This window comes from Tupaia chinensis, unplaced genomic scaffold (assembly GCF_000334495.1).
Source record: "Tupaia chinensis unplaced genomic scaffold, TupChi_1.0 Scaffold000247_1, whole genome shotgun sequence".
In the NCBI taxonomy this organism is placed as follows: Eukaryota; Metazoa; Chordata; class Mammalia; order Scandentia; family Tupaiidae; genus Tupaia; species Tupaia belangeri.
Window position 1 is genome coordinate 1,064,197 of NW_006159725.1, and position 19,724 is coordinate 1,083,920.

The following is a 19,724-nucleotide window of genomic DNA, read 5'->3' on the forward strand; positions in this document are numbered from 1 at the left end:
ACCGAGACTCAGATTCTATAAACTCTTGAGTCTGGTCCTGCTAAAGTCATATAATCAGTTCTTTACTATTCTTTTTCCATTATGACATTTGATGTACATATATATCAAATACATATGCACATACGTAAAAGACAAGGAGATTCTTTACTCTGTGAGGCCTTTGTCTTAAACCTTTTCCCTTAGGAACTTGGGGTCTAATAGAAGTTATATACTTATGGTCATTTACTAGAAGAATGTGAAACATACCTGGGACCATAATGGCTGGAGCAATTTAATTTTGTCTAGTCGGTAGACATAACTGCACAGAGAAAGTGACGCATGAACCCAGACTCAAGACAAAAGGTTTCAGTTAAGCCTCATTGCTCAATTAAGAGATTGGAAAGAATTAATATCAATATTAACATTCATTGTGTTTATTATGTGCCAGACACTAAGCATGTTACCTATTTTAGACATTTAATCTATGAATATGTTGCTTTTTAAAAAAGAATTATTTATTTTATTTTATTTATGATTATTATTTTTAAATTTGCTATAGGGCATGCATGCTAACAAGAGAGATGGAAATTGAGAAATCAAGCTGCCAGGTCCAGGACTCAAATCACAGTTGACCATGTGGGAATCCAGTGCCTTAACCACCATGCCACCTGCTAGCCTAGTATGTTGTATTTTTATCCCTATTTTTCTGGTGAGGATTAGAGACGTTGATAACTCTGCTATTCAATAGCCCACATGGGACTCAAACCCAGATCTTCTTGATGCTGAAGCCTGGCGTTTTGTTGCTAATAATGAAAATATCTAGGCCTGGGTAATTTTAAAAGAATAAAGATTTCTTCAATTCACAGTTTGAAAGCCTAAGGTCCAGGATGGCATCTCGTGGGGGTCTTTTTACTGGTGGATAACATGGCAAAGGCATCACATGGCAAGACAGAGCAAGAGGAGAGCATGTGTCTCAGTTCTTATAAACCCACAGCAGCCAGTCATGGGGACCCCACCCTGATGCCTAATGAATTCCTAAAGGTCCCACCTTGCAACACCATGATTGGATTAAGTCTCCACCCTCTCAACACTGTTGCAACAGCTCACCAGATTTCAATAGATGAATTTGGGGGCACACAAATCATAGCGCGTGGGAAGAGTAAGGCAGTAGGGGTGGCATTTTACTCCACTGACTGAAGCAGTGACAACAGCCCATTCTGATTCAAGAAGAGAGAACATAGATCCTACCGCTTAATGAATGGAGTGGCAAAGAATGTGTGGACATATCCTAAAACTACCAGAGTCCATGAATCAGATCCTTAAATAAGGGAAACCCTTTAAAGTAATGGAGAAGCTGTCTACCAGCACCAAGGTGACATCTGTTGCAATACGACTTCTCCATGTAAAATATATGGAACAATAGCATCTGCTTTTCCAAAGTCCTTCCTTTCTGACCCTTTCTTTTCTCATGTCCTTTTCCTTTTCCACAGCCTACCTTACTTTCCTCATTTATAACTTTGTGTGAAAAGAACCAACATTAAGGGAGTCATATGGGAGTACCTTAATTTTTTTCAGAGAAAAATAGCTACAAAATTCTAACATATAAATCACGAAACACCACGTAACAGGACAATTTTGTTTTGGAGAGTATAATCTTCCCAGTGCCTCAATAGTTGGCTGGATCTTTTAGACTAACACTGTGTATAATATTTCTAATTGCCCTCAGTGTTATTTCAAAATTGGTACAATTTTTTTAAATGACATATTCATGGAGCTCAATGGAACCTCCTGAGGTAAGTGAACAGCTAAACCTTCCAAGACAGATGGATACCTATGAGCAATATTTAATCTTAATGGCAAGCCAGGCTTACCTATGACAAGTTCCTGGCTTGCAAGCAATTCTTACTGTGACAGCTTTGCTGAGCTAAATGTTTGTGGTGAGTGGAGAACAACAGGATAATCAAACAACTACATTATTGTGAGATTTTGTTTAAAACATGCCTATGAACACCTGATTAGATGCTTCCATGCATTTTTCAATTGGGCCTACAAATGATTACTTGAAGTGTAACTCAATAATTTTAATCACTGGCTCAATTTTTCAATATTATTTACTTATTCGTTTATTCAACATTTTTATACCAGTGATCATGGACAAATCTTGAGCAAGTCAGTGAAGGTTTTAGACAAACTAAAGCTCTAGAATTATACCACTTTAAGTGAGATTCCTTTTTTAAATGATTGATCCTTACTTACTGAATAAAAATACTTCATTTCACATAAAAATTTTTCTTTAGAAGCCAAATGAATGTGTATGAATGCTAAGAACAGTAATGTTTAGCTCCTATTAAGAAAAAGCCCCAAATGCTCACTAAAATTCTGAAGATACTCATTTATATTCTCATTTCTTGAGTGGGGTCAAAGATTAGTAAAAGTACCAGAAAAGAAGGAGGATTAGAAGTAAGCTGTTGGGGACCAGCAGGTGGCGTGGTGGTTAAGGCGCTGGACACTCCCACATGGCCGACCATGGTTTGAGTTCCAGACCTGGTGGCTTGCTTTCTCACTTTCCCTCTTTCTCTCTGTATCTCTCTCTGGTCACATTAAAAAAATGAATGAATAAATTAAAAAAATAAAATTGTCACTTGTAATAAAGAATTTTTTTTTTTTTTTTGATAAAAACGAAGTAAGTTGTCAACTTTCGTTTCTGGCAAGGTGAACTAGATAAAATCAACTAAGTCTCCTTTTGAAGACAACTAAAAAGCTGGACAAATATTTTTTAAAAGCTGCTTGCAGACACCAGATAACTAATAGAGCCATAAAAGGAACTGAATCCAAGGAAAGGCAGAGACCCAGAGAGGTGCTGGCACTGTTTTGCCTAGTTTTATCTGCTGATTCAGGAAGAGACTATCGAGAGGTTCGATATGCGTAGCAGTGCTTTTGACAGCTTTATATAGCTAAGAAGACAAAGCTAGAGACAAAAACTTATCTAATGCCTGCGAAGGAAGGCCCTGACAACCCTTCATGGTTTGGTTAGTTCTCTAAAGGGCTAGTTCTTAGGAAAAAAGATAAACTGGAAGGAGATTAACTCACAAAAATTTTGAAGCCAAAATTACAATAAAGTCTGAAATTGGATTAAAACATGATTTGTGCTCCTAATTTCTTGCCCAAAGCAAATACAAATCCTCTTAGGCCCTACTACGGTTTTAATTTGTCTCCCAAAATTAGTGTGATAAAATTTGGTTGTGATGAAATTAAAAGGGTGAAAATTTACTCCAACTATGAGATTAAGAGGAGGGGCCTTTGGAAAAGGATTGGGATTAAAGTTATCAGGGTAGGGCCCAACTGACTGAATCCTGGCTGTTTTATAATGATAGGGAATGAGAAGAACACATGGAGCTCATAGATATTCACACACACACACACACACACACACACACACACACACACTTGTTTTCTGTCTTACCAGCTGATGCCCTGTGCTGCCTTAGGACCTATACCAACAAGAAGGTGGCAATCCTTTGACCGTGGACCTATAAAACCATGAGCTAAATAAACTTCCATTCTTATAAATTACCAAATTTCAGGTATTACTAAACAACAGAAATTAGTTTTTTGTTCGTTTTTGTTTGTTGTCTATTCTCTGTTGTTTAATAATTGAATACCTGAAATTTGATGACCTAATTTCCAGACTTATCACGTTATAATAGTCAAATGCTCAATTTTCAACAAAAAAATCACAAAGCATACAAAGATACAAGAAAACATAACTCATTCAAAAAAGTAATATAAATTGACAGAAACCACTCCCAAGAAAGCTCAGATAGCATACTTACTAGAAAAAGACTTTAAAATAATTGTTTTAAATATGATCTAAGACTTAAGAGAAAACATGGACAAAGACCCAAAGGAAAACTAAAAAGGCAATAAATGAGCAAAATGAAAATACCAACAAAGTCACAGAGATTATAAAAATGAACCAAACAGAAATTCTGGAGCTGAAAAGTACAAAAACTGACATAAAAATTCACTACAAGATAAACAGAAGTTATAAACAAAGAATCAATGATTTTTTAATTTAGAACAATTTAAATTCTTGAGTATGAGAAACATAAAGTAAAAAGAAGATAAGTGAACAAAGCATAGAAAGATGTGGGATACCCTCAAGTGAACAAACATATGAATTATAAAAGCCTCATAAAGAGAAAAGAGAGAGGGATAGAAAGATTATTTAAAGAGATAATGACCAAAAACTTTCCAAATATGATAAATGATCTAAATCTATAAATTAAAGAATCTTAATGGCCTCCAAATAAGATAAATACAAAGAGACATACACCAAGACTCGTTATATCACACTATCAAAGACCAACAACAAAAAGAGAATCTTGAAAGCATCAAGGAAAAAAAAAAGGCTCATCACATACAAGGGATCCTCAGTAAGATTATCGGCTGATTTCTCATCAGAAACCTGAAAGACAAAAGGCAGTGGAATAATATTTTCAAAGTGTCAGAAGAATAAAAACTTACCAACTGAGAATTCTATACCTGTCCTTGAAAAATGAAGGACAAAGTAAGACATTCCTAGATAAACATAAGTTAACAGAGTTCATTATCACTAGACCTGCACTAAAATAAATGCTAAAAGGAATCTTTCAGATTGACACAAAAGGATATGAGACAGTAACTCAAAGCCACATGAAGATTTAAATATCTCTGGAAAAGGTAAACAGGTAGACAAATATGAAAACCAATACTATTTTATTCTTGGTTTCTAACTCTACTTTTTACTTTCTACAGGATTTAAAAGACATAGATATAAAAAATAATTATAAATCTGGACCAGTCACATGGCCAGATAGTAGTTAAGGGACCTGGATTCCACATAGCTGACCATGGTTTGAGTCTCAGCCCCAGAAGCTTGAAAAAACACACTAGGTACATGTGTATGAGTGTTCAGAATCCTGACAAGATGAGAAATAGAGGATGCAGTGTGGCCATGCTCCATTAGGGGGTGCTTTTCCGCCTCCTTCTCCCATCTCCATATGGCAAGTACACACACTACCTGACAATATAAAATAAAAAATATTTTAAAAATTATTATAAATCTAAGTTAATGGATATAAAGATGTAATTTATAATATCAATAACATAAAGTGGGAGAAGTCAGAGCTGTAAAGGGGTAGAATTTTTATATGTGACTGGAGTTAAGTTAGTATCCATTTAAATAGTTTGCTGTAATTTGGGGATATTATGTGTAATTTCTATAGAACATACACAAAAGCAATGAGAAAGAATAAAAACATCACCTAAATACTGAAGAAGGCAGAAATGGAGAAAATGAAGAACAAAAGAACTGTTAAGAAAACATATAGAAAACAATCAACAAATAGAAAACTTAAGTTCTTTTCTATCAGTAATTACTTTAAATGTAAACAGAGTAAATTCTCAATAAAGACATAGACTAGCAGATTTTAAAAGAAATTGAAACAGAATCCTCTACAAGAGACTCATGTTAGATAGACACATATAGGTTGATAGTGAAAGGATGAAAAAAAAATTCCAAATAGTTAGCCAAATAAGAGTGGAGGTAGTTATGCTTAAATAGACTTTCAGTAAAATAATTTTACATGCAACAAAGAAGAAACATTTATATTGTTAAAAAATTATCTAAGAAGATACCGTAATTATCACGCATGCACAAAACATCAGAGATCCAGAACATATGAAGCAAATATTGACAGAATCAAAAGGAGAAATAGGTAGATCTACAATAACAGGATAGGATAATTCAGTACCATAATTTCAATAATGAGTAAACAAAGCATCAATAAGGAATCAGAGGACTTAAACCAGTTGAATCTAACAGACATAAAGAATACTTCATACAATGAATGCATAATATGCATATTTTTCCTCAAGTGCATATGGAACAGTGCTGGGATATATGTTAGGTCACAAAATAAGTCCTAATAATTTGAAAAGATTGACATCATACAAAGCATCTGATCACAATGCAATTAAACTCAAAATTAATAACAGAAGAAAATCTTGAAAATTCACTGATATAAATAAATTAGACAACACACTTTTAATCAATTCATCAGAGAACTCACAAGGGACATTAAAAAATATGTTGAGACAAACGAAACTGAAAGTACACTAACATATCCAAAATTACAAGATGCAGTGAAAGCAGTGCTAAGTGGGGATTTCATACTGTAAATGCTTATATTAGAAAGACAGGGAGGCCAGCCCCATAGTGTAGTAGTTAAGCATTGTGCATAGGGAGCTAGATCCCTATGGATTGAATCTCAACCCCAGTGGCTTGAAGAACACACCAGGTGTGTGTGTATGTGTGTGTGTGCATGCCCCAAATCCCAATGGAATGGAGAAATGGAAGGAAAAAAAATTGTGACATGGCCAAACCTTATTGTGGAATGTTTTTTTTCTCTCTCTCTCTGGTGAGTATATGTATTCTCAGGCAACAAAAAAGTTTAAAAACTAAAGTGAGGCTGCCAGGTGGCATGCTGGTAGGGGTACTGGACTCCCACATGGCCAATAACAGTTTGAGTCCTGGACCTGGTAGCTTGCTTTCTCACTTTCTCTTTCTCTCTCTGGTCAAAATAAAATAAATAAAATAAAATAAATAATTCTTTTAAAAAACTTAAAAACTCAAAATAAAAGGGGAGGGGGGTGGTTCTTCCTGGTGTAATGGTAATGCACTGCTCAAGCAGTTCCATTTCTATACACTAATAAAGGACAATCAGGAAATGAAATTAAAAAAATAATTACCGTTACAATAGTATCAAAAAGGATAAAATATTTAAAAATAAATTAGAAAACAAATTCTTACACTGAAAATATAAAATGTTGCTGAAAGAAGATACAAATAAATCAAAAGGCATCCTGTGTTCCTGGATTGAAAGACTTACTATTGTTAAGATGTTAGTCTACCCAAAGCAGGGTCAGCAGTAACGTAAATGAACCCACATAGAAAGGTCCCCAGTTTGTGTACCAGGACTTCTCTGTACATGCTGAGTGCATGTCTGTCTGGACTGGCTGAGACTGGGTGAATCATGGTGGGAAGAAACTGTTCAGGTTCCTTTTTCTCTCTTTGTCTCTCTCATGAAATACATACATATAACACAAAATACAGCCCAAAGCAATCAACAGAGTCAACAAAATTCAATGACATATTTTTGTAGAAATATAAAATTCTATTGTAAAATTTATGTGGAATCCAAAAGACCTTAAATTGCCAAAACAATCTTTATAAAGAACTAAGCTGGAGGTCTAACATTTTCTGAATTGAAAGTTGCTAAAGGGTACAGTAATCAATCAGTATGGTATGGGCATAAAGAAATATATAGAGACCAATAGAATTGAATAGAGAGCCCAGATATAAACCCTTGTATATATGTCCATTAATTTTAAAATTGTGTGCCAAGAACATTTAATGCAAGAGGCCAGTTTTTCTTTTTATTAAATTTTATTGTGCTATAGGGTATGTGCACTCACTGGAGACAGAGAGAGAGAGAGGGAGAAAGTAAGAAAGCACACCAGGGAGAAAAGAAAAAAACCCCCCGGGGGAGGAGGAAAAAGCCACAATCCCTCCTGCTCCCTTCTGCCCTCAGGATTTTGGACATGCATGCACACATGCCCAGTATGTTTTTCAAGCTGCAGGATCTGGGACTTGAAATGTGCAGCCAGCTATGGGATCCACTGCCTTAACTACTGTACTAGTGGCTGGCCCAAGGCTAGATTTTCAACAAATGGGTGCTAAAACAACTGGATATCCACCTGTAAAAGAATGAAGCTGAATTCATTCCTTATACCACATAAAAAATATAATTCAGAACGAATCAAACTTAAATGTAAAGGTAAAACCATAAAATTATTAGAAGAAAACATAGGTGAAAAGTTTAATTACATTGGATTTGTCAATGATTTCTTCATTTTTCAGCAAAATCACAACAACAATGACAACAAAAAAATAGGTAAATTGAACTTGATAAAAATTAAAAACTTTTGTGAATCAAGGGACATTATCAAGGCTAAAAATACAACTAACAGAATGAGAGAAAATATTTGCAAATCAAAAAATCTTATAAGGAATTAATATCCAGGCCATATAATGAGCTACTACAATAACAAAATAACCCGATTACAAAATAAGCAACGTTCCTATATAGACATTTCTACCTCTCTCCCGCAAAAAAAAAGGTATACTAATGGTCATGAAGTACATGAAAAGATTCTTAAATCACTAGTTATAAGAGAAATGCCAATTAAAACCAAAATAAGGTACCATTCCACACCAATTAAGATGGCTATAGTAAATGAACATACAGAAAATAGTAAGTGCTGGTAAGGACAGATAAAATGCAACCCTGCTGCATTGCTGGTAAGAATGTAAATTGGTGTGGCCACTGGGGGAAACAATATGGCAGTTTCTCCAAAGATTGAATATAGCGTTACCATTTGGTCCAGCAGTTTCATTTCTATGTGTGTATTGGTCAGCTCAAGCTGCCATAAGAAAATAGGATAGATCACATGGTTTAAACAATAGACATTTATTTCCCCATGGATCTAGAGGCTGAAAAGTCCAAGACCAAGTTTCTGGCAGGGATCGTCCCACCTTGTAGGTAGCAACTTTGCCTTTTAATGACTTTTTTTTTCTCTCCTTCCTGAGCTCACACAGTGGAGTAGGGAGAATGTGAGCAAGCGCTCACCCACTTTTTGATATCTCTTTTTATGAAAATACTAATTCTATCAAACCAGGTCTCCACCCTTGAGACTTCTCCATCACTTTTTAGTGATTGGGTTTAATAAGATTATTCATTGGTATCTCCAAATACAGACACACTGGAGATTAGTTCAACAGATGCATTTTATGGAGACAGAGTCCATAACAAGGAACTGAAAGCAGGGTCTCAAACAGGTACTTGCTACCAATGTTCATGGCAGCACTACTCACAGTAGTTGAAGGGTGGAAACAATGCTAATGTCCATAAGCAGATGGAACTAACTAACTAACTAACTAAATAACAATGGTAGATTATTCAGCCTTAGAAATCACCAGAGAGTACAACAGAGGTTACCAGGGTGGAAGGCGGGGAGATGGTTACAGGGTTTTTGTTTGGAATGATGAAAAAGTTCTGGAAATGAAGAGTGGTGGTTAAACAACATTGCAAATGTATCTAATGTCACCGAATTGCACATTCAAAAATGGTTAAATGGCAAATGTTATGTTTTATATGTTCTATTAAAAAAAGATTCTTATATATCTGAGTAAATACTAACCAGTAAAGAAAAATTAGCACTCTTTTGGGTTTTAAAATATTTATGTTAAAATGTACCACAGCAATAGCATATAATTCAGGTGGAGGTAAGCGGAGTTAAAAATCCTTGCATTGTCTAAGGAAATGGCAATAGTTTAAAGCAATATAGATTTTATTGTGTCAAACATACATATTACAGTCTTTATATTAACTACTAAGAAAATGGTAAAAGTGTATATAACTTACAAGCTAATAGTGGGGAAATAGAATAGAATAAAAAAAATTTAAAAGGAAGGGGAAATTAGCATAAAATAGACAGAACAGATATAAATCAAGTGGTAAACTGAAACTCAAATACATCTAGATTTATATTAATGTAAATGAATAAAATTCTTCAATTAAAAGATAAATAACGTCAGATCAAATTAAAGAAACAATAACCTTATACTTTTTATGTGAGATACACCTAACATATAAAGAAATAAATGATAGAAGAAGATTTAACCAAAAAACTGATTAATATCGGATGTATTAATCTTTAAGGCTATATTCATAAACGATTCCTGAAGACAGAGAATTTCATAATGAGAGAAGGTGCAATTTCCAGAAATAGAATGCAATTTTAGTTTATTTAATATCATTTTTGTATGTATCATATAGCACCAAAGTGTATAAATCAAACATTGTCAGAACTGTAAGGAAAATTGATTTATCCATAGTCATTATAAGAAATTTTAACCCATTTCTCTCAGTAACTAATAAAGCCAGCAATCAATCTGCTTGTAACAATAATTACAAAATCAATTTGTAACAAAAATCAATAAGGATATAAGAAATTAAACCACACAATTAACAAACTTAATCTAATGCTTACATAGAACATTTGAATGCAACCACTGTAGAATACAAATTCTTCTTAAGCACTAACGAAGAATTTATCCCAGAACCACCATCTGCCAAGCCATAAAGTGAAGCTTGACAATTTCCATAGGATAGAAACCTGTGGAATGTGTCCTTTGACCATAGTTTAATTAGACTAGAATTCAATTTTAAAGTCCCTATATTTTGGAAATTAAGAAATCTATTTTGTGTATTTTCGTCTAATTTGGCCATAAGGTCTCTCCTTGAAGAGTGTCTGTAAACTCTAGCTCTGCCTTTATGGAGCTCCAGGGAACTTGGGGTGGATGTTTACACTGGGTCTTTCATGGGATACTTTATCTTGGTGAGTGGCCTAAGGCCCCAGTGTCAAGCCTGTGACAGGTGTTCATCTCAGATGAACACCTGTTTATACTGGCAGATGCCTTTGTGGCTCTTGGATGACCCATGTGCAATTCATTCCTACTCAGATAGTGGCTTTCTAGGAGAGCTCTGGCCAGGAAAGAAGTCACGTTTAGGTGGGTTGGTCAGGTGAAACAGAGACAGCAGCACAATGAAACACATGAAATAACAGAAGCTGTATATCACAAAAGAAAGAAAAATTAGAGCAAAAACCGATAAAATCTGAAACAGGAAATCAGTAGAGAAAAATCTTAGAAACCAAAACTCGATTCTTTGAGAAGATCAGTAAAATCAATAAGCTGCTAGTCAGACTAAGAAAAAAGGAGAGAAGATATGAATTACTAATATCAGCAATGAAAGAGGGAACATCACCATTACAGATCCCATGGACATGAAAATGATCATGTAATCAACTCTATTTCCACAAATTTGATACTCTAGATGAAATTATCCAGTTTCTTGGAAGAGACAATGTGCCAAAACTCACACAAGAAGAAATGGATAATCCGAATAGGTCTATATTAATTAAAGAAATTGAATCAGCAATGAATAACTTCCCCAAACAGAAAGCACCTAGCGCAGATGGGTTCATTGGTGAATTCTACCAAATATTTAAGGAAGAAATTACACCTGTTCTCTACCATCTTTCCTGAGGAAGCAGAGGGAATATTTCCTAACTCATTTCATGGGGCCAGCATTATCCTAATACCAAAGCAGGACAAGGACATAATAAAAAAAAGAAAAAGAAAACTATAGGGCAATATTTCTTATGAACATAGATGTAAAAGTCTTCAACTAAATATTAGTAAACCAAATCCAACTAAGTACAAAAATGATACCATATCATTCCCAATTGAAAGGTATACCAGATATTCAAGGGTGGCTCAGCATTGAAAATCAATTAATATAATCCACCACATCAACAGCTTATGAGAACAAAGATAGAACAGAGACCAGTGGATGGTATAGTTGTTAGGGCACTGAACTTCCACATGGCCAACCGCGGTTCAAGTCCTAGACCTGGTAGCTTGAAATCACACTGGGTATGTGTGCGTGTATGCCCAAAAATCCCAGGAGGAGAATGGAGAAGAAGGGATTATGGTGTTGCCAACCCCCCTGGGGGGTGATTTATCACTTTCCTTCTCACTGTTTTGTTTCTCTCTCTCTCTCTGGTGAGTGCATGTACCCTCAAGCAAAAACCTTAAAAAATAAAATAAGAGCAGTACTGAGTATTAATGAAGATAAAAGAACAATTGTAACTCTCATACACTGCTTTCAAAAATGTAAATTGGCACAATCATTGAGGAAAACTGGTAGTACTTAAAGCTACGCAGTTCAACATGGTACTTAGTAATCCCCTTTGGGTTTTTACCACTTGAAATGTGGCTAGTCCAAATGGCTATAATTGTAAATTGCACATCGAATTTTAAAGGTTTAATACAAAAAAGAATGTAAAATATCAAATTAATCATTTTATGATGATGATATTTTGGATATATTAGGTTAATAAAATGCATGATTGATATTAATTTCACTTTTTAAAATGTTTCTATTGCACCTACTAGAATGATTTAAATTATATATGTGACCTGACTTGTACTATATTTCTATTGGACATTGCTAATCTAAAGCTATGATCTACTAATTTTACTCTTGGGTATATTTCTAACAGAAATGTGTATATATGTGCACTGAAAGTCAAGTGCAAGTATGTTTGTTTATAACAGATTTATGCATCATAGCCCAAAACTGGAAACAACTTAGATGTCCATCAATGGTGGGTTGGATAATTTGTGGTGTAGCAATTACTACTTACCAACAAAAATGAATAAACTACAGCTCATACAACAATATGGGTGGCTCTTACCATGTTAAGTAAAACAAGTTATTTTATTTGATTCTATGTATATAAAGTTTAAAAGTAATAAAAAAAAACTACAATAGAAAAAATCAGTTACCTTTGGAGAGAACAGTGGGTCTGGGGACAAGGAGAAGACTTTGTAAAATTGACAATGCTCTATGACTTGAACAACAGGCGATTATATGGGAGTTTGTGATCATTTATTGAGCTGTACATTTATGTATATTATGTGTACTTTTCTGTATATATGGCATTCTTCACAATAGAACTATAGAGAGGGTGCTGTGGTTTGAATACGTGTCCCCCAAATTAGTGTGTTGAGCCACTGTAATGGGGTTGATGGGGTAAAATTTGATCCAGTTATGGTATCAAAAAGTGAGGTGTTTGGGAAGAGATAGGATTAACATAATTAGGGTGAGGTGCCCAAGACCAACTCCTGGTGGCTTTGTAAGAAAAGGGAAGGAGAGACACACAGCACAGATCCCCCTCTCCAGACCACTGCCGTGAATAAGCAGCCAGATGAACCCCACCAGAGAGAGCCCCTCAACCGTCAGATTGTCAGCTGAATAAAACTCTACTTTTATAAATCACTCAGTTTCAGGGTGATTTTCCTGTTATCTGCAACAGAACGGATCAGAGCAAGGTGTTAGTGAGGCTTCTCACCATTTGTTGCAAATCATTTTAATAAATGTAAGACCTTTTTGAAAATTAAGCTTCTTATGACTGATGCATCTAAGAAAATTGCCGAAAGTAAATTAGAATTGCTTTGTAAAGACCAAGTTATACTCAGTGAGGAAATATTGATGCTTTCTAAATAATTCTAGATAGAACTCTCTAGTTTAAAATGAAGCAATCTCTGTCCCTTGCTTGATAACCAAGCTTGGCATGCCAGTCTATTACCTGACAAATATGTCAATAATGTTGACAAAAATTAAAATGAGGAATCTGAGAATTGCAGAACTTAAAGGTACATATCCCACTTTTTTTGAGTTCAGGTTTCTTTGGGAATCTGATGGAATCTATGGTACTTCCTTGTGAAAATGCATATATATGTATAATACATACATGGCATATACATAACATATGATGCATAATTTTGAGTGGTTTATCATGGTAGTATTGAATCCAAATTATTTGGTAGATAAGGGAGAAAGAGTTCAAGAGATAAAACTGGATTGTGGAAAATCCAAGACTGGCATTAAGTGAAGCCCCATCAAGTGAAAGGGCTGCTTTCTTCTCCCGTATGTCTCTGTCTGCACACTGCTGATGTGCACCTCAAATCTTCGTGTAATTCTGTCCTTATCCTTTCGCCTACTTGGGAGGAGCCTTCAGCTCTAATGATGACCACCACCCCCCACCACCCCCTCCCCCCGTCCTCTGTTTCACGGTTCTTTGTGTATATGCTACACCTTTCTAACACATGGTAGTAACTAGGCCTCATTTACCTTTGTTTTCTCCAGATTCCCTAGCTAAGTAAAGGTACTCAATTATTACAAAATAAACATTTATTGGGAACCAGCAGTTAGCATAATGGCTATGTCGCTGGACTCCCATGTAGTCGACCGCGGTTCACGTCCCGGACCCAGTGGCTTATAACTCACGCCGGGCACGTGTGCGTGCATGCCCAAGATCCCGAGATGAGAATGGAGGAGAAGGGATTGTGGCGTGACCATCTCCCCTTGGGGGTGATTTCTCGCTTTCTGTCTCTATGTCTCTCTCTGTCTGTCTGGTGAGCACACGTGCCATATAGCGAAAACCTCTACAAAAATAATAATAAAAAACAAACATTTATTGAATTAAAAGGACATGCAAATATCTGTCTGCAACTTCATCCTAGAACTATATCCTGTTTGTTTTAGTCTGTTGCTAACAATTGAATATCCAACTGGGTAATTTAAGAAGAACAGAGGTTTATTTAGTTCTTGGTTTTGGAAGTTCAGGGTTGCATTTGGTGAGGGACTCTGTGTAGGGTCCCAAGGAGGTTCCTGGCCCTACGTGGTGAGACAGGACATGTGTCTGTCTGTGTCTGTGCCTCTTATAAAGTGACTAGGATTCAATTATGGGGACCCCACTCCAATGATCTTATTTAATGCTAATGGCCTTCCAAAGGTCCCACTTCTTTTTCTTTTTTTAAAGAATTATTTATTTCATTTTTTTATTATTATTATTATTATTTTAAATTTGCTATAGAGAATGCATGCTCACCAGAAAGAAAGAGACAGAGAGACATGTAAACAGAGAGATACAGAGAGAGAGAGAGAGAAAGTGAGAAAGCAAGCTACCAGGTTTGAGATTTGAACTGTGGTTTACCACATGGGGGCCTATTGCCTTAACCACACACCATCAACTGGCCCTGAGGTCCTGCTTTTTAATTCCATAGTCAGACTGAGTTTCTACCCTCTCAATACCTCTACAAGGTAACCAAATTTTAACACATAAATTACTGGGAGACACAGTCAAACCACAGCGCCACCACTACAGAATTATTAGGAACTTGGATTCTGGTGTTGGACTGCCCTAAACATGAATTTGCATTTACGAGCTATATGGTGCTGAGTGTATTGCTTAATTTGAGTCTTGCTTGGTAAATCTGATAGTACCAAACATACTTCCCAAGATCATTGTGAGGTTTGAAGGAAGCAATCTATGTAAAATATCTCAAGCAGTGTCTGGCATAGTAAAAGCTCAAAATATAGCTATGATTTTCATTATGGCATACTCATCCCTAAATTAAGGACCCTAAACTAAAGTTGGAGAAACACGGAATTAGAATCTTAGAATAGGACCAGTCCAACTGATCCAGGAATTATTTATACATTGTTCTAACAGATTTTGCTTTGCTTACCCTATTCCAATGATAGGAAATTCATCGAAACTAACTAAAACATCTCCTATTCTTTATATTAGGTTGAGTCACATGTAATTGCTGTTTGCAGGTCAATGTGATCAAATTACCAACAATTTCTAATGCCTGGAATTTGTCCTTTTGTTACCTCCTCCAACTTTAGTTCATCATTGTTCTCTCCTTTTTTTATATGACAGCTCTTAGAAATAATGGGGAAAGCCCAACATGATGGTGTTGGTTGTAGGGCTCTGTTACATGAGGCTGGAACCACACTGGGAGGCCCAGGTTTGGATGCTAGACCAACAGGCCAGGTAATCTGTAATCTTAGCTAACTGAGAGGTTGGAGTAGGAGATAGCAACAGTGAGACTGTAAGGCCACAGGGTAAACGACTTATGTTATTAGTTGTACTGCACTTGCATGCTTGTTATGTAATTATGACTTTGCTATTTGATGGCACTGCATGTAACCTGTAAGTGAGTGTGTGATAGTTTAGTTTTAGCAATGAGGCACTATTGCCTGCAGCCCTTTAAGAGAAAAGAAGTACCTGGTCAGCTAACCCTGTTTAGCTAAGTAGCCCTGCTCAGCTACGCCTGTGTTTAGCCTGGTGAGCTCTGATGGCCTTGTCTTGACTTGGCCTTGGCTTGGCTTGGCTCAGCTCCATACACCATGAGCTCCAAGAGGGAGGAAAGCACCTTCTGATCACTCTTCATGGCATTATAACTTCAAGAGGGAGGAAGCACTTTGTGATGAGCCTACTAAGAGCTCTTTGAGCTCACCCTAAATTCAGCAACAAACAACATTATGTCAATGCCTTATGTCTTTTTCAAATTCCCCATGTCTCCACTCAACCCACCCTTTGGAGGAGGAAAGAACCTTGCAAAACAAAGATCTTGTCAAGAAGCCCTCTCTCTCTCCCTCCTGCCATGTTTCTCAATCTCTCTCTCTTGCTCTCTTCCTCTCTCTCACATATAAAAAGGAAGGAAGGAAGGAAGGAAGGAAGGAAGGAAAGAAGGAAGGAAGGAAGGAAAGAAGGAAGGAAGGAAGGGAAGAAACCATTGGTGAATATGACAGACCTAGCTCCTGCCTTCACTGAGGCTTACATGCTTGTCAAAGAGACAACATGAAATTAAACAGTTATCCATAATTTTCAGTCTCAAGGAAGTGGAAGAATGTTTCAAGCAAATGGTTCAACAGGGGGAATTCCCACTGAATATAGCATACATGAAGATTTGAGAGTATAAAGTAACACTGTCTAATAGAATGTTCTGTGATGATGAAAATATTCTGTATCTGTCCACATGGTGATTGAGCACTTGAAATGTGACTAGGGTCATGTGACTGAGGAAATAAGATTTTAATTAAATTAAATTTTAATTAATTTAAATTTAAATAGACTCATGTGGCTAGTGGCTAAAAGATTGTACAGAGCTGATATAAAGTAAGAGGAAACAGAGGCAAGAGAGAGACTGGAAAAGTCAGCAGGTCCCAGATCAGAAAGAACCTTGAGAATCACATGAATAATTATAGACTTTATCCTGAGAGCCACAGGGATTTCTGAAAGGGTTTCGAGCTTCAAGAAATAACACCATCAGTTAGGAATTTTAGTAAGGTAATTCTGGCTATCCTAGAGAGATAGAAAGGGGACAGGTAGAGACATTGATCTTGTCTCCAGGAGTTCGCTCCATAAGGGAAGAGATGGAAACAAGAGTCTGAAAAGTGACTCAAGGGATCGCTTAGAGAAATGAAGAAGTATCATACCCAGTCACACACAATACTCCCACTGTAATACCCCTTAAATATAGTTTTATTTTCTGTGGTTTCAGATGTACATGGTCAGCTATGGTCTGAAAATGTTAAATGAAAAATTCCAGAAATAAACAATTTGTAAGTTTTAAGTTGAATGCCATTCAGAGTATTATGATGAAATCTTGCACTGTTCCACTTTGTCCCATCTGGGATGTAAGTCATCTCTTTGGTCAATGCATTCATGTTGTATGGCTACCTGCCCCTTAGTCTCTTAGCAGTTGTTTGAATTATCAGGTCAAAAAATCCCCACCAAACAAAACAACAACAGTATATATAGGGCTAGATACTGTCTTAGTCCACTATTATAGGGTCATTTATAAAGAATAGAGGTTTATTTGGTTCACGACTCTGGTGGTTGCAAAGTCCAAAGGCATGGGGCTGGCATCTGGCCAGTCTCTGGTGCTACACCACAACAAGGGGGATAGAAGCAGATGGTAGGCACATGCAAAAAGGGAGAGATGTGGGAGAGCCATCTTTCTCTTATAACCACCTGCTCTCCTGGGAACTAATACCTTTCCACTAGAACTAGAACTGACTTTGTCTTGCAAGACAGCAATAATCTGTCATGAGGGTGATGCCTCCATGTTCCAAACATCACCTCCTAGGCCTCATCTCTTAATGGTTTCACCATACCCCAGTGCTGGGGGTGACCAAATTCTAAAACATGAATCTTAGGGAACAAATTCTTATCTAAACCACAGCAGGTACTATCCACAGTTTTAGGCACACGCTGAAGGTCTTGTATGCTCCATGGATAAGGAGGGAATACTTAGTTACTCACTGGGCTTCTAACTTCCTAAGTGTTTCTGGGTGTCCCTAAAGTGATCTGAGCTCACATGTAAGTCTTCAATAGAGTATCCATGCAGTATCCACTTTCCCCCTCTTCCTATGTTTCACTCTGTTCTTCTCACACTCCTCCTTACTGGGGTTACTTTTTACTGTGATCATGTCAGGGATCATAGTGCTTCCAAAGTCATTCATTCTTAAGGTATCCACAAGGGTACCACTGCTTTCTGTGAAAGGGGAGGAAAGCCCTGGCCTGAGCACTCTAAGCCATGCTGCTGGGCTCCCCCTCCTGTTTTTCTTTAGAGCATTTTATTTTATTTTTTTAGGTTTTTACCATAGGGTGTGTGCACTTGCCAGAGAGGGCCAGTGAGAGGGAAAATGAGATATCACTGCCCTGGAGGAACGGCCATGCCGCAATCCCTTCTCCTCCATTCTCCTCCTGGGATTCTGGGGAGGCACGTGCATGCGCCGGGTGGGATTTTCAAACTGCCAGGTCCAGGACTCAAACCGTGGTTGGCAATGTGTGAATCCAGCACCTTAACCACCAAGCCACCTGCCGTCCCCCACCTCTGGAACATTTTCTTCAACCATCTCCTCTTGGCAGTTCCCCCTCTTACTTGCTAAGCCTTTCCTATGGGGTGGGCCAAAACAAAAGGATGATAACAATAAGTCTCGCCAGGAACTGATGATGTCAAGCTGCCATTGGGTCCTGCCTAAAGAATTCTGTTTTTTTTGTTTGTTTGTTTTTTCCAATTGGAACCAATGCATAGAAATACATACATTCTCCCACCTCCTCCTTGACACACATCACACAAAAGCGCAGATGGACACACACACATGCGCGCACACACCTGATGTACAACCTCTTCAACTGCTAGGAGTTCGGCTGACATATCCACACAAGACTGGATTCACTTCAGGATTGGCCAGTGCCATCCCTGTTCCATGTGTCTTCCTGTAAAAGAAGTGTACACAGAAATGCATCAGCGACTGCAGCCCCACGGCCATGTAGAACATGCACGGAGCTGGCACAACAGCATGGCACGATATGAAGTGCATGGACTTCGGTGCCAGCCTGACCTGCATTCAAATCTCAGCCTCCCCACTTAGGCTACTGGGTGGTCTTGGGCAGCTCACTTAGCCTCTCTGGGTTTCAGTTTTCAGTTCCATAAAGTGCCGACTTTGGGAGGGTTGTAAAACCAACAACACTGGGATGCATGCCGCGCCTGTACCTAGAAGGTGCTCAGCAATGCAAGATGCCGTTGCTACACCGGCCTGAGAGGCTTGGGTGTCCGTCGTGAAGGTGACACCAGGGAAAGGCCAGAGTGCCACCAAGGCCCACTGCTGCCTCGTACTGACTCTTCGTTTTATGGATGAAGTCACTGAAGCCAGAGACAGGAAGTGACTCGATCAGGGTCACGGAGCTAATTGGTGACAGCCACGCCAAGATCGCAGGTGCGTCTGGAGACGTTGGGCCCAGCGCGCTTTTCTGTACCAGGGCAGCCTCCTCCCAGCTGCGGGACTGGGTTCTGACCTGTGGCTGTGACAATGTGACCAGGTGCACTCCTCGCACCTGGCGACGTCCCCTCGCGGACTGCACCGGAAGGCGCAGCGGACGAGGTGTGTTTCTGAGGAGCCAGGGCCAGAGCCGCCATCCGGTCGCCATGGCAACCCCGGCTGGGTTGGGGAGGACCAGCTCTGCTGCGCCCCCTCCCATCCACGCAGCGGACGTGACACGTGCGGCGGGGTCACGTGTTGTTGTTGGACCGAGGAAGCTGCTTCCGGGTCAATGCAGGACACTGGGCTCCCGCGGCCAGAGTGGGGGACCAGGTGAAGCGGAGCCGGGCCGGGCCGGCCGGGAGCAGGCCGGAGGCAGAGCGGCGGCGG

General features: G+C 38.0%; 1 long non-coding RNA gene across 1 annotated transcript in view; it reads right to left on the reverse strand.

Annotated features, from left to right (window-relative positions):
- Positions 1-19,714, reverse strand: part of LOC102480390 (uncharacterized) — a 62,615-nt gene extending 42,901 nt beyond the window's left edge. The window contains exons 1-2 of the long non-coding RNA XR_334588.3: positions 19,372-19,714; positions 18,689-18,792 (exon numbers count right to left, since the gene is read on the reverse strand). This is a non-coding gene — a long non-coding RNA (uncharacterized LOC102480390). The remainder of the gene's footprint in view (positions 1-18,688; positions 18,793-19,371) is intronic.
- Positions 19,715-19,724: the final 10 nt, after the last annotated feature.